The following is a 14,391-nucleotide window of genomic DNA, read 5'->3' as shown; positions in this document are numbered from 1 at the left end:
CCCATACCAATCTGGAGCTATTTAGTCACAGGTCAGATCTTCTGCCAGTAAATACTCCTGAGCTCTCTCTTACAGAGGCAGACATCTCTGAAGAAAGGTGCTTTCGAATGTCCACAAAGTGATGTTGATTGTCACATGGTAGCACCCATCACTTGCTTCTTCAATAAATCAGTTAGAGTCTTATCACAAGAAATACCTCAGGAAGCAAGCTTTGACCAAAAACAAAACCCACAAAGAATGATTCTCACAGCTATATCTGGACATAGTTGGATATTGGAGTCCCACCAATTTCAGGCCATTCTTGAAAGCTAGAGCTGCTCCTGACAAAGCAGATGGAGGCTCTCCAAGAGGTAAACCTTTTTTCCCTTCAGTCTGTTACAGGCCTCACAGTGTGACTGCCCCATGGAAAAGAACATGCAGCACCCAAGATAGTACAAATACATCTGAACACAGGGAAAATGGACCAAGAGGCAGAAGAAGCAGATGAATGTTCAGATTATCAGCAGCTGAAATATACAGAAAGTGAAGAGAAAGTGGAAAAGCAGGAGTGGAGTCTAAGGGAGGCAATAAGTCCAAGTAATTTCCTTATATCAGCTCTTCGTTGTGAGCAATAGCTTATATGTCCAGGCTTCATATCCCTTTCATATATTCTGAAAAGCTGAGAAATTTAAGATAAAAGATCATTTAGCGTACAAAAGGGGGAAAGGACTTACTGTGTTATTCTGTAGAGCCTCAGGGAAGAGTTGGATGCTTAATACTTTGGATAGACTTTGAAGGGAAAGAACTCTTTGAGCAGTCTTCAAATGAATGGACTGATCTGCAGTCTGAAGAATTTGGGGAATGGGAAAAAGGGCTCTTAGTATTGTAAAGAGCTGAAGATCTAATTAATTTCTCCAAAAGCAGAAGAAATCTCTCTCATCTTTTATTTATTTTTATTTTTATTTTTTAATTATCCAGAAACAGTGGGAGAGATCCGAAAGCTTGAGGCTAATGCACAACAGCTCTGTCAATCATTTATTAGTGTTTGGTGCCTGCAATGCATGCGTGGAGATGGCTCTGATGAGCTCTAAACTTCTGGTTCCCATCTGGAACCTCTTGCTGTGTCCAGACTTTGCTCAGACTTTGTTTACCGTCAATTGGCCATCTGGCCTGTCACCAGGAAACACATCAGTACAGGTATTGATCTGTACAATTGATTCTGTCTCTCCTCCTCCTCCAGCAGTGTGTTCACATGAGAATAACTTTGAAAATATCAAATTCAGAATGCCACTATGGACCCTCAGGCATGAGGACCTCTCTTCCCTGCCAATGAGACTCTGAAGAAAAGGGAGTTCAAATGCCAGCATCTATTGATACACAGCGCAGCCAGGGCTGAGAAGGATCAGAGGCCTGAGGGTTTCAAACTTATTTAATTTTATTTAGGGTTTCAAACTTATTTAATCTTACTTGGGCTGAATGGTAAGTTTCTGTTGGGGAGAAGTGCTTGGAGAACATCAGGAGGATGACTTGTAAGAAGCAACTGTCATGGCTTTACGTTTTTTTTGGTTTTCAGTATTGCGCATCAAAACAGTACTGGGGTGCTTGGGCAACATTCACTCAACTTGGTTTATGGGGGCAGAAAACTTAAAGAAGCAATCTGGCCTCTAGACAGGCTGAGTGATGCCACTGCTCGTGTCTTCTGTGTTCCCATGGGAAGGATGGCATTCCAGCTCCTGCCTTGAAGCAGGTCATCTCCAGCTGTCTTGGATGCCTCTGATGTATTCTTCTTCCTTTAAAGCACTGAGCTGGCCTTGGGTTCCTCCTTCCAGACTCCCAGCACAGTCTCTGGTTGCTCTAGCTCCCACTTCTTGCAGCTGGCTGACATTATTTCCGAGCAGAGTGAAATCTCAGTGAGAAACACTTGTGTTGTTGCCCCAGAACAAGTAGATGTAAGAAACTCTGCCCATTGCAGTTACAGAGCACGAGTGACTTCCTCTTAAGGTAGAGGTGTGCACTGCAAAGGCAGAGTGGCAACAAGTAGAAATGAGTAAGATGGGGCTGTTTCCTCAACAGTGGGGTTTCTGTGACCCATCCAAAGGCACTGTAGGCTGTGGCTAAGCAGATGGAGTTATGTCAGTAGCGAAGGTAGCAGCCAGAAAGATGGTTGTCAGATGTTCTAGCTTTCCATGTTCTCAGCCTCCTCATTTCCAGAGGAATCAAAGAAAAATAGAAAAAAAAACCCATAAAACCACAAAATTTAGACATAGAAATTGAACTGGCCATTGCTAACTGCTTTGGTGTCAAATCTCGATTTGTCCAAAGTAGGATGGGAAAAGGAGTATGGACTCATTTCAGTGGGGAGCAAGGAAGAGCCTAGGGATTATTAGATGCAGAAAGGAAGAAGATACTTACATTCATGTTGGGAGCACATCAGGGCTGAAGGCATGCTTGGATTGTTAGATGATCTAGGAGAAGTGCTGGTTGTGGAGAACGTCCATATGGGCTCTGAACGCTCTATAGTCAGGAAAAACGTAATGATATATGAAGCTCAGTGTCCCAAAACATCCCTTGAACATGTCCCCATGTTCATTCACTCAGAGACACAATCCATAACCCAGTGCCACCATCCACTGTATTCTAGGACATAACAGACGCGTCTTGAATTATCACAGAATCACAGAATCGTAGGGGTTGGGAGTGATCTCAAGAAATAATTGATTCCAACCTCCCTGCTCAAACTGGTACCCTATAATAAGTCATATAGGTGGGTGTCCAGACGGGTCTTGAACATCTCCATAGAAGGAGACTCCACAACCTTTCTGGGCAGCCCGTTCCAGTGCCCCATCACCCTTAATGTAAAGAAATTCTTCTGCACGTCTGTAGGGAACTTCCAGTGTTCAAGTTTTGGGCCATAGCTCCTTGTCCTACTGCTACACACCACAGAGAAGAGCCTGGTCTCATTCATTTAACTCCCATTTCCTTTTGGATATTTATAAACATTAATCAGATCCCCTCTCAGTCTTCTTTGCCCCAGGCTGAACAGACCCAGGTTACTCAGCCTGTCCTCATACTGGAGATGCTCCAAGCCCGTTATCATCTTTGTTGTCCTCTGCTCGACTCCTTCTAGGAGATCACAGAATCACAGAATCACAGAATCACCCGGGTTGGAAGGGACCTCAAGGATCATGTAGTTCCAACCCCCCTGCCTAGCAGGGCCACCAAACATACGCATTCAGATCAGGTTGCCCAGGAGATCCCTGTCTTTTTTGAACTGGGGAGCCAGAATTCCTTGCTGCATGGCCATGGAGTGAGACCTTCTTCAGTTCAGACTAGATTTCCTTTAAAAAAAGAATGTACTCGGAGGAATTGCAAAAAGAGGCAAAAAAAAAAAAAAAAAAAATAGGAGCAGCATTTTCAGGAAGATTAAAAACAATCAGCAGCATTACAGATTTATGAGTTTACAAAAGAAGGGTGGAAATCTGTTAGCAGGCCAATGTCTCTACTGTCTTCTGTTACAGCCTTCCTAAATTTTGCTAGTCCCTTTTCTCCACTGGGTATGAACTGGAGGACTTGGTAACAAATGAAACCAAGCTTTTCAAACTGCCTCACCTCAAAACTGCCTCCAAAAGCTAGAGTTAGGCAGCTGGAAAGTGATTTAAACAGGTCTAAGGACTTCTAATATCATTCATCCAGATGCACTGAGTGTTTGCTGGATTCATTGCCCTGTGGATTTGGACACATGGACAGAGGGTGCAAACGGAAACCAGAGCTTTTTTCCCTTTCTCCCCGTCTTCTTCCATTTCTTTCCAAACATTCACCCTCTCCTCCTGCTTTTCCAGACAGACCCAGCTGGGGCTGGTGCGTGCTGTGCCAGAGGTCAGTGAACTTGGCAAAAGCTGGCTGTTGCATGGGCAAATCAGCACGTATGCACTACTGCACCATGCCTTGAGCCACTGGTTGCACGGCAACTGCGGGACACATGCTCAGGTCCCAGCCAAATCCAGGGCCAGTTCTGCTGGCTCCTGGTCCTCCATGCCCCTCCGAAAGCTGAAGGGGAGTGAGCATTTGCAATGTCAAGGAAAAGGCTCAGCTGACGGTGACTGAAGTGCAGCCCTGCCAGCGTACTGCAAATGCTCTGAGTTCTTGGCAGGCCAAAACAGGGGCCACTGGGGTTATTTATTTATTTATTTACTTATTTATTTATTTAGTTTGGGATGGAGGTTAAAGGAGAGAGAAGGTTATGATTTAAATATCTATCCTTCTGCCAACCAAAAATGTCAGGAGGGTATTGAATTACTATTGACTTTGCGGGCTAGTGTTCCACCCCCCTCATCCCTCTAACCAGCCTCTCTCTGCATGTTTCTCACTCTGCCATCAGGGCTGCTATAAACAGAAAGCCAGCCTTACGGCTGACACTGAAGGTGTTTTATTCCCCCCTTCCCTAGGTGAACCGTCTGGCCTCCAATGGCAAGCCAGGTTGGGGCCTCAGCTGTCCCTAGCTCTCCCTCTCACCACCAGACCTGAAAGCTGAATATTGCTTTTGATTTGAAGGTAACAGCATGACCTTTGCAAAACCATCCTGCCTCATGGTTCTTCTGTGCCAATTGTGACCTTGGAATCACGGATGTGCTCTGACCTTCTCCTAACCTTAGCCCTGCTTTGGATACTTTTCTCCACCATGTCCCCATAGCATTTAGCTAATGCCAGATGCTTTCACTTTCAGATTGTTCCATGACTTTAAAGGGGTTCATGTTCTCCGTTATCTCTTCCTCCCTTCCTTTTCAGACCTTTGGGTTGAGATATGTGCTCAGCTGGACTCTTCACAGACCAAAATGAGATGAAAAGTCCTCTGCTGCCCAGTGTTGCCTTTCACAGAGCTCTCCAGAACAGCTCTTTCCAACAGTTGCAGGGCACACAGGGGCCATGTAAGGTAGGGTGTGGGCTCAGATATCACCCTTGACTGATCTTGAGCTACCGTTGGGGTACAGACATGAAGTACCCAGCTGGGATCATGTTGCCAAGGGCTTAGATACAGGGAGGGGAAAGTGTTGTCTGATGGGATCTACTGGCACTGGCAGATGTAGGGGACTGCAGAAGGTGGGGTGAAGGCAGCCTGCAAAAGAGGTATGAAGGAGTGCAGGAGAGCCATAAGAATCTACACAGAGGCACTGTCTATGGGTGGATGGCCACCTCACCCAGCAGTAGCCAGCTGGAAATCAAGCTAGCTTTGGAAACCACACTGGGTGACACCCTTTAAATAAGCCTGTTTGTCTTATGGGATTTGCCAAAGTTTTTGCCAAAGGAAAAATATAATTGAAAAGCAGCGTGATCCAGCAGTGATCTGGCTTCTCAAGCTTGTGGGCTTTCTTTGACTGTGCTTCTGATTAACAGTATCAACCACTTTGCTAGTGTGTAACTTTAAATGAAGTAACCTGCAGGGGCAAGCTCTATACCAAGACCTCGTGTGTGGGATCAGCAGGTAGCAGGGAGGGTGCTCAGGGCTGTGGGCACTGCTGGGAGCTGAGCAGAGGTGAAGAGACACCCAGGAACCCACAAATTAGAGTGCACACAGTAAATGAGGAGGCGAAATTTGTGCCATGCCTCCTCCAATCAGATTATCAGGGTGGTCCAGTGGTTCCAGCCCCAAATCACCACTTTGCTGAGTTGAGACACCAGCAACAGCAGATTATCGTCAAACTTTCATCACCTGGGGCTGAGCATGAGCGTGAGAAATTTCAGCCTAGGGGGAAAAAAAACACCAACTGGTTTCAGAAGGTTGCAGAAACCAATGAAAAGAAGTGCTTAAAATAAAAGCACCACCTCAACTACTATAAAGCAGCCAATGTGTAAGTGCATCCTGGCAAGGAAGAGAGGAATTGCAAGATCTGATGTGGTCAGCACAGGGTTTCAAAAAGGCATCCAAGTAGGTAGACCATCAAATGAAAACTTACCTTTGTTCCATCAGGATATTGAATGAGGGCACTGTGAATCAGAAAGACATTGGGTTGCCTATTGATTTAAAAGATGCCTTTTTGTCAGCTGCTCTTCTGCCTGCAGTTTGCAGCTATAACAGCTGAGCGGCCTGGATTGTGGGCTGTGTCTCCTGTGAGGATGATGACACAGGGTCTGATCAACACTGCTATGAGACAAAGTGGCCTCAGGTACACAGGACCACATAGCTCTGCATGGGCAGCCTAGAGTAGATGCTGGCATGCCTGTACCTCCCAATTTCCAGCTTATTCTTTCATGCCATGCATCCAGGATATCAGTGCATGTTACAAGAAGTCAACACATGGCAATCCTGTCTACTGTATCTCTTGGAATAATCCCAACTCTTTACAGATTGCAATCTTGCTTGATTGCACAAGCAAGATCTGGTGGCAAGAACTGGAGCAGTGATGATTCTGAGCCTCAAGCTGCTATGTCTGCTCTTTACTCTCTGGTGCTTTTGACATCTCTGCAGCCTTTTTCTGTTTTGTTTTCCCATGGCTGGAAAACAATTTCTCTTCCCTTCAACAAATCATCTCCTTCCAATTTCTCTAAATGGCTCACACCTTTTGTCTTTCCTTCCATCACCATCCTCCTCCGCGACATGGTTGGCTCCCTCCATCGTGCCTGATCCTGCCTTGCCTGTTGGCATCTGCATAATCTGTGTTCATGAAAAGCTTATTGGAGAAAGAGATTTGTCTTACATGCTGTTTGTCTAGCATCAAATACACCTCTTGTGCTCTACAAGTAATTAACAGGCAATGGTCAGATGCAGACAAGAGCACACCCGCTTCTGAAGTTCCCAACTACTGCTGTTTCCCTGACAGCTTCTCAGAAAGGAATCATCCTGGTATGTGTGGACAGATGTGGCAGAAAGCTAACTGGTGGTGGCACAAACTGCTCTTCAGGGCTGTGAATCTGAGTCATGGTTACAAGGAAAATGTTGAATTTCCCTTGCTGCCTTGCTGTATAGCAGGTCCAAGGTCTTCAGTGGTTGCTTTTTATTACTTCACTGCGTTAGACTAAGGGAAAATGCCAGCACTGGTGAATTGCCAAGTCCCCACTGAATTACAATAACTACTAGAAACACCATCGAGAGTGATTTGAGAAAGAACAGGAATAGAAATATTTGCACATTGAGTCCTTAGCAATGTCAAGCTGGCACTGACCAGGGTCTCTGGTCATAAAAGGCCACAAGGCAGCATGAAGAGACTGGTCTGGTTCTGCCCTGCAAACCTCAGGGCTGTGTCCTGGGGTGGCAGTAGGACTTTAGGGAGATGTGGGAGCAGACTGTGGGCCCCTGTTTTTGGGGCAGCCCTCTGGAAGAGAGCAGCTGGTGGCTGTAGCATGGGGCAGCAGCAGTAGTACCCCTCCAGTGCCCCTGCTCTACCAGCACTGCCCCAGATCCTGAGCAGACACTAAATGGCAGAGTGGCAGGCTTGGGGCCAAGAGCGGTCCTTTCCAGTTTCTAGTGCCTGCCTCAAAGACAAGCCAAGGCAAGTCATGTACGACTTGGGGATACTGCACGTGGCAAGGATAATGTTGGAAGCCTGGCTATTCACGTCTGTGCAGAACAAAAAAAAAAAACCCAAGCCCAGACATCTTTCTCTGCCAAGAACCATGCTTTTCTTACCATGTGCCATGCAGGGGGTTGGCTGCTCTGAGAGCTAACCCAGCGTCAGCTGCAGAGCTTAATAAGAAGCTGTTTGCTATCACAGCAAGGAACCTGTGTGCCGCTCGAGTTCCTGTCTGATGACAGCTGGACATCAGGCTGGCACAGGGACATGACTGAGTTGTGTGACACTGAACATCAGTCTCCTCCCACGGAACGAGGTACATGAAGAACGTGATGAATATCAGGGACTGGTGTTTTGGGAGTGGCTTTTCCCCAGCTGAGAATCCCATTATATTGATGTAGATGCAAGATACATCTGATTTAGCATCGTGCTGTGGAAGCCAGGTATATCATCTCTTTTATGTGAGACATAAGCAAAAGAAACATCTCAGAAGACAACTTGGTGTAAGTATATCCCATGACAGTTGTTCAGAACTGTGCCACAGTGTCACAGGATATTTGGGTTGAGTTAGAGTGTGTCTTACATTAGTTGTTATTCTGGGGCCTAGCACTACAAGAGACATGCAGTGGTTCCAACACAAGCAAGGAAAGCTTTCCTGAGCTTCAGACAGCTCTCAATCTGTCAACCCAACATACTCCTTTTGCTAAAGTGTGTCTGCTCAGCAGCCAAAAGAAAAGCAAAATAGATTTGAGGGGAGGGTGGAGGGAGAAGGGAGAAATGTTATGAAATAAAAGATCAGAGGATCAAGAGCACTTTTGAGGCTCAAACATGCCACACACAAGCTCTGGGCCTGTGGTCAGCCGGAAAACATCAGTTTAAAATTCCACAATAGCCCTGGTATTTAATCCTTCTAATGCAAATTCCCCCCACCCCAGTCCTAGATCGGCACTACTACTGTGGTGGCACAACCCAAGCCTTTAAGCCCTTTTGAAGTATGCAAGAGTCCCTGTTTCTCAGCAGGAGGGCTGGGAAGCTATGTCAACAATGTCAAAAATGTTCCTGTGATTACTGTACCTTTCTGAGCAGAAACCAGGAGAGAAAGCAATTAATGCCTCCTAATCTTGCCCATAAATAAAACTTGCTCTCGTTGAAGCGTCATCTCTCTAGCCCCCTAATTAGGAGGGCTGCCTGTCACTTCCAGTACAGCAGTAGTGGGAGGAAGGACACCCGCTATCTCCCTCTGCCCATTACAAGGGTTAGACATAGACTTTTACAAGAGAAGCCGTGCGTCTGAATGCAGTTGCAGGAAATGCTGTGCACCTCTGTGATAGTCTTCATTGTTTGGCTCCCAAAGCAGCCAGATACTGTAGGACATGGGCTTTGGGGTCCTGGCCAACCCCTGTGCTGAGCTCTAATCCAAGATATATGAAGGGTGAGGCAAGGGGAATGAGCCAGAAGGCACAGGTGTTGACACATGATGGCGATGAGAACTGCAGACCACTCCAAGTCAGACAGAGGGAGAGGCACAATGTGTATTGGCAGATAGTCCAGCCTTATCAACAGGTGAAGTGCATGCCAAATATTTCCACCAGCCTCCCTTATGTAAGCCGGGTGACTTCCTATCAGCATCAGGAGCAAGACCTCAGAGAGCTAGGAGCAGTGCTTACACAGCAGCTCTTGAAGGCATCCAAGTGTGTCTGGATCACAGTCCCTCCAGGTCATTAACATGTAGCTGCTTTGTCCTGAGGTATTCTGGGTGTCTTCCCCATGAGCTGCTCCAAAGCAGGGGGAAAGCCTCTGCTCTTGGATGAAACATCTCCTTTTAGAGACTAGTCTGAGCCAGAGGAGAGCTCAAACTTTGGCTCACAGCCCCAGGTGAAAAGTGTATTTGTTAAGACCATGTGTGTGCATAGGGAGGAAAACAAGCATGAGTATACAGGCTGAGATACACCATACGGGAGGGGCATGGGAAATGCAAAGATGATTGTACCTTCTGAAAGTGTGGACTGACTGCACATAGCTGATGGGATCATGGCACAGGGTAGATAAATATCTCAAGAGAGGGCTAATAAAAAGGGAGTCAGTGGAATGAATGTGGAACAGCAGAATGGATGACGGTGGTGGCATGTGTAGGGTGAGAAGACAGCTGCATACAGACCAGGAGTGCTGATGTTTACTTTGCAAGGTCCCTACATATGAGAGGCTTGGTGAGGGGCAAAGACTGAGATGGAGAGGATGGAGAGGAGTCAGTCACAATGACTTTGGTGCCAGTGGAGGTGGCACCTTGGTCGAAGTATCTGCAAGACAGGCCTCACAGCTCTGAGTGGCAGATCAAGGGAGACAAAGAGTCTCATTACCACCTTTTTGCTGAACAGTAACACCAAAATGAGCCACTGAGGCAAAGCCCAGAGCCATGCCTGAGACCTGAGCCCACTGGTTTCTCCAGCACGTGCACAGATACATAGAAGCCAGCCCAGATAGGTGACAAGATCTTGAGGCACTGCTTTTTCCGTGCCAAGTGGTGTTGCCAAGCCATTCCTGTGGATGCATGCATCCCTTGCTGAGCTCAAAACATCTTACACGGAGGAGAACAGCTTTACCTGCAGCTTCTGACCAAAAAGCCTGGCCCTCCCTTTGCACACCCTGCAGACCACCAGTGAAGAGCTGTGGGGCCCACCTGCAGCCAAGCAGACAAGCCTGCAGGAAGCGCTGGACCTTTTTAATCTCAGTAACATAAAAAATCCTGCCCCTGATTGAGGTGGGGGAGAAGCATTTTGGACCCCATGCTACCCTACAAGGTACTGGGTCGCCAACAGGACTGCTGGCCCTGTGTGAGGCGGGGAGCTGGGGCTCAGGAATTTGTGATACAGCATTTCTCTTCCCTGTTGACTGTACAGGAGCGTGGTGAAGCCAGGCTTGGCACTACCGTCCCCATCAGCAATTCTGCTAAGAGGAATTTGAGTTTTTATGGCCACTGATAAGATTAAACTCTTTGTTGCAGCTGGCCAGGCAGACGGCTTCAGGCTGCACAAAGCCACTGCTGCAGGGGCAGAGTTAAGGCAGTTTGGTTGCTCTCCTTGGGAATTCCCACACTTGCAAATGTTTGGATTTTGCACTGACTGCAGCCTTAACTCCACGCTTGCTGGTGTGTGAAAGGCCTAGACCTAAGGATGCAAGGGGCACACAGCCCTTCAGAGTGGGCTCCTCTTTGCTGAGCAAAAGACACCTCTGAACCATCACCTGTCTGGTGGTACTCCCCTGGGTACAGCTCCTTCTTCAAGGAATCTTTGTTCCCCATAACCCACCCCTATATTGGAAACTTTGTCTGACGAAGTTGATATTTTCAAATGACCTGTGAGCACTGGGTATCATGTGTGTCCAAAAAACTACTTGTTCTTCTATCCTAAGCCTTAGTTTTTCCATCTCTCTGATTTTGCTGTGAACTGTAACTGTTAATGTAGTAATAAGATGCTGGCAGATGCACCCTGACAGGCAGAGCACTGATTTACTTCCCTTTGATAGGAAATACCTACCTTGCCCTCACAGTCTGTGAAGCCCATGCTTTTTTTGCTTGAAAATTTAGAAGAAAAAGATACTGTAAATTTAGACTGTGAGTTATCCTTTTCTGAGTCATGCCTTGGATGAAGATTGTGGTTGGGTCAAAGTGGGACAGATGGAAAGGAGAAGTGCTGTGTCAAGCTCCTACACCTTGCTGAGAACTCAGCCCTGGGTGCTCAAGAACCAAGTAAAGCTGGCTGAAGACCCTCGTGCCCTTTCAGCCTGTGCCAAGGAGGTAAGGTATCCAGAGACCAGTGGGCAGCATTGCTTCCATTTTAAGACAGTTATTCATACCAAGCCCAGCCTATGGCTGCTCTCTGAGATGCTGGCCTGCCAGCAAGTCATCAGTAAGGTATGTCCGCTTGCACTGCAGCAATCCCTGTTCCTGCCTTCCTGTGTCTTTGGTGACACTTTAGAGAAGCTGCAGGTGAGCTGATAACTTCAGTGTTGTGACCTTCCTGGAGACCACTTCAGAGAGTCAGCAGCAGCAGGTGCATTGGATGAAGGGGATAAAAGAAATGTAATATTAGCAGAGCAAGATGCAAGAAGAGGGGCTGCCCTATGTGAAATATAAAGGTCAGGTCTCAGAAGGCCTTTCTTCCAGACATAGGCTGTCCAGAGATGCTGTGGATGCCCCATCCATGGAGACATTCATGGTCAGGTTGGATGGGGCTCTGAGCACCCTGATGTAGCTGTAGGTGTCCTTAGTCAGTGCAGAGGAGTTGGATTAGATGACCTTTAAGAGTCTATTCCCACTCAAGTGATTCTATGACTCCTTGGGTCCCATCCCACTTACATAGGGGACAGTTCCATGAAGTTTGAATTCCACATCACTTAAGATGGACATTCTTGGAACCGACGTGAAAAGCAGCATCATGGCTGTGATCTGCCCTCTGCCATGCTGGTACATGCCATCACCCCGTGATGGGACTACTCTGAGCCCCAGCTGGGTACTTTCCCATTACGTGTAGTGCTTTCACTAAACAAAGTGCTGGTGCTGACGTTGAGACCTGCAGCTTCCAGAGATGGGGTCACACTACAACTGGGAGGGCTTCGGCAATGTCGTATTTCAGCAGGGCTGCCACCAGCAGAGGTCCTGAAATACCAGTTTTAATTAAAAGCTTTATTTTCTATTATGCTGCACAGCTCATACATGCTGACTGCTGCTTTTCAGCTCACAGGGGCTAAATCCACACTTTAAAAATATGTCATGTGTCAGTCAGATAGCTCATAGGAGTTACGGTACTCACAAACCAGAGCTTGGTTAAGCCAGAGTAGTATACAGAGAACAACTGGAAGAGTGACAGTGGGATAGTGAAAGGTGAATTGGATGGGGAAAAAAAGAGAAAAGGAGATCTTGGAGGCAAATGGGGAAAGGAAAGCAAAAAAACAAAATTATGCCCATGCCTCCTGCGTCCTGTGAACATGGGGCCATGTAGAAAAGCCCAAGGAGGAGAAAGAAAGAACTGTTATGTTTTCTATGGAAGGGGAAAGCAGACATATAAAAAGTTTATAGACTTACCTGAAAGCTCTCAGAAACTATTGACTGGAAGGGGTTTTCCAGTCCAGACCTCCTCCCAGCTTTTCTGACCAGAAGTTCCCAGCTTCTCCTAAATGTTTTGCAGTCTCTGCTCTCCACCTGGAGCCCAGCTGTGTAAAACCACTCTTTCCGGCACAAGACTGGCCCTGTGCACAACCGTGGTGCTTCCTGCCCTTTTTCTCTCCAAAACTGTGACCCCCCAGGGTTACAGAGGTGCCTCCAAGGGTCCCTCACAGTCATGGTGGCTTTCAAGCGACGCATTCCCTCACCACCCCAGGGACACTCATTGGCCCCAGAAGGTTGGAATGTGCATAGTATGGAGTCAGTGATGGCAGACTGGGAGAGCTTGGATAAATTGTGAGTTCCCTGCAAGAGAGTGGCTGTGACCCAGAGAAGGTGTAGCACGGAAGAAGAGGCCGCCAGCTCTGGTTGCCAGCTCATCCTCCTGCTGTTTGGGAGGAAAGGTAGGGCCATGTCGCCTTATCTCCCATCACCTGTAGATGGCTCTTTCATACTCCGGTAAGGCTGGAGGAAAGCTGCCTCAGTCCAGAACTCCTAAAAAGCTGACAGTGATACCACTACTATAGCCTCCAAGAAGGAGGAAAGGGGAGAAAAATGACCTCCCTGTAACCTCCAAAAATATGTTTGGCTCACATGGAAGCAGTAGGAAAGCTTAAGTCCTGTGCCTGCCCTTTCCTCTGACTTCCCACGCCTAAAGTGAGCTGTTGCCCTGCTTGCCATGACGACGTCATGGAAGTGGAGCTGTTGGAAGTGACCTCACGCTCTTGCCCTCCTGCCTGACAGGGGTATGGGGCTGGCAGGACACATGACAGCAGGACCTGTGTAACACAAGATGGGAGCTATTCACCCCGACTATATTAAGAACATTTCACAGGCTCCGGCCTCTTGGTTTAGTTTTGCTCACTGGGATCCGATGTCAGTGCTCTCTCAAACAGCAGTGGAAATTTGTAGGCTCCCTGTGAGACCCAGTACCCACAGGAGTGCCAGAGAGAGCTAAACACAGCACTGCTAATTTTGGAGAGGTTAGGTGATCAGATAAGGAGACATGGGGCAGGGGGAGAAGGAGACAGTCAACAGAGATAATAATGTTAGGCAGGGATTAGGTGGGAAACAGTTGTTGAAGGATCACGCTAGTGGGCTCCGAAAAGAGCAGAGCTATTCAGCAGCCTTAGCTGGCTGCAGAAACCTGCATCTCCTGCAGTATTCCAACATTGCTTGTAAGCCAGCTCCCAATGCACGCAGAGTACACTCACCTTTGGTGTCGGATAACCGTGCAGGATCCTGCGTGGATGACCCCTCCATGCAATGGACTAAATGATCTTTGCCACTGAGAGCGAAGTTCACTTTGCAAGTGACTAGGAAATATTTTAGGATGTTTGCACTCAACACCTACTTGTAACAGTGCTTCTGCTGGAATTTGTATGACAGCCCACAACACTGGTGCAGTGCTCCTCAGCTGAGGAAGGGCAAAGTCATCTGTTTTAGCTTAACCTACTGTTCAGACTGGCTTGCACTACACGGACTAATGTTGCACGGAAACAGATGAAGGGAAGCTCACATTGGCCACCTCACTTAGGCAGTGAGCTCTTGAGGCTCAGACACATGGTCTGCCATTGGAGACTTCTGTGTATTAGCCGGGCACAGGAGCGGTTCCTGTGTGCAAGCATCTCACCACTGTAGGCTGAGGGTGCAGGTCGCACCTCCACCACACAATGCATCAAACTGCTCAGCTGCTGATGGTAGTGACAACTCTGACAGTATCTCCTGGGAGAGAGGTTTGTAAGCTGC

The 14,391-nt window shown here is 47.4% G+C and overlaps 1 long non-coding RNA gene across 1 annotated transcript; it reads right to left on the bottom strand.

Moving 5' to 3' along the window:
- Positions 1-960: 960 nt before the first annotated feature.
- LOC122165154 lies at positions 961-13,992 on the bottom strand. Its single transcript, XR_006170409.1, has 3 exons — positions 13,857-13,992; positions 2,392-2,493; positions 961-2,176 (listed from the first exon to the last, which is right to left on the bottom strand). It is a non-coding gene; the product is annotated as an uncharacterized LOC122165154 (long non-coding RNA).
- Between the last annotated feature and the right edge of the window lie 399 nt (positions 13,993-14,391).

The sequence above is a fragment of the Centrocercus urophasianus genome, unplaced genomic scaffold (assembly GCF_019232065.1).
Source record: "Centrocercus urophasianus isolate 14NV4802_14NV808 unplaced genomic scaffold, USGS_Curo_1.0 seq_10, whole genome shotgun sequence".
Lineage (NCBI taxonomy): Eukaryota > Metazoa > Chordata > Aves > Galliformes > Phasianidae > Centrocercus > Centrocercus urophasianus.
Note: the sequence above shows the minus strand (reverse complement) of the source record. Positions and strands in the feature narration are given on the sequence as shown.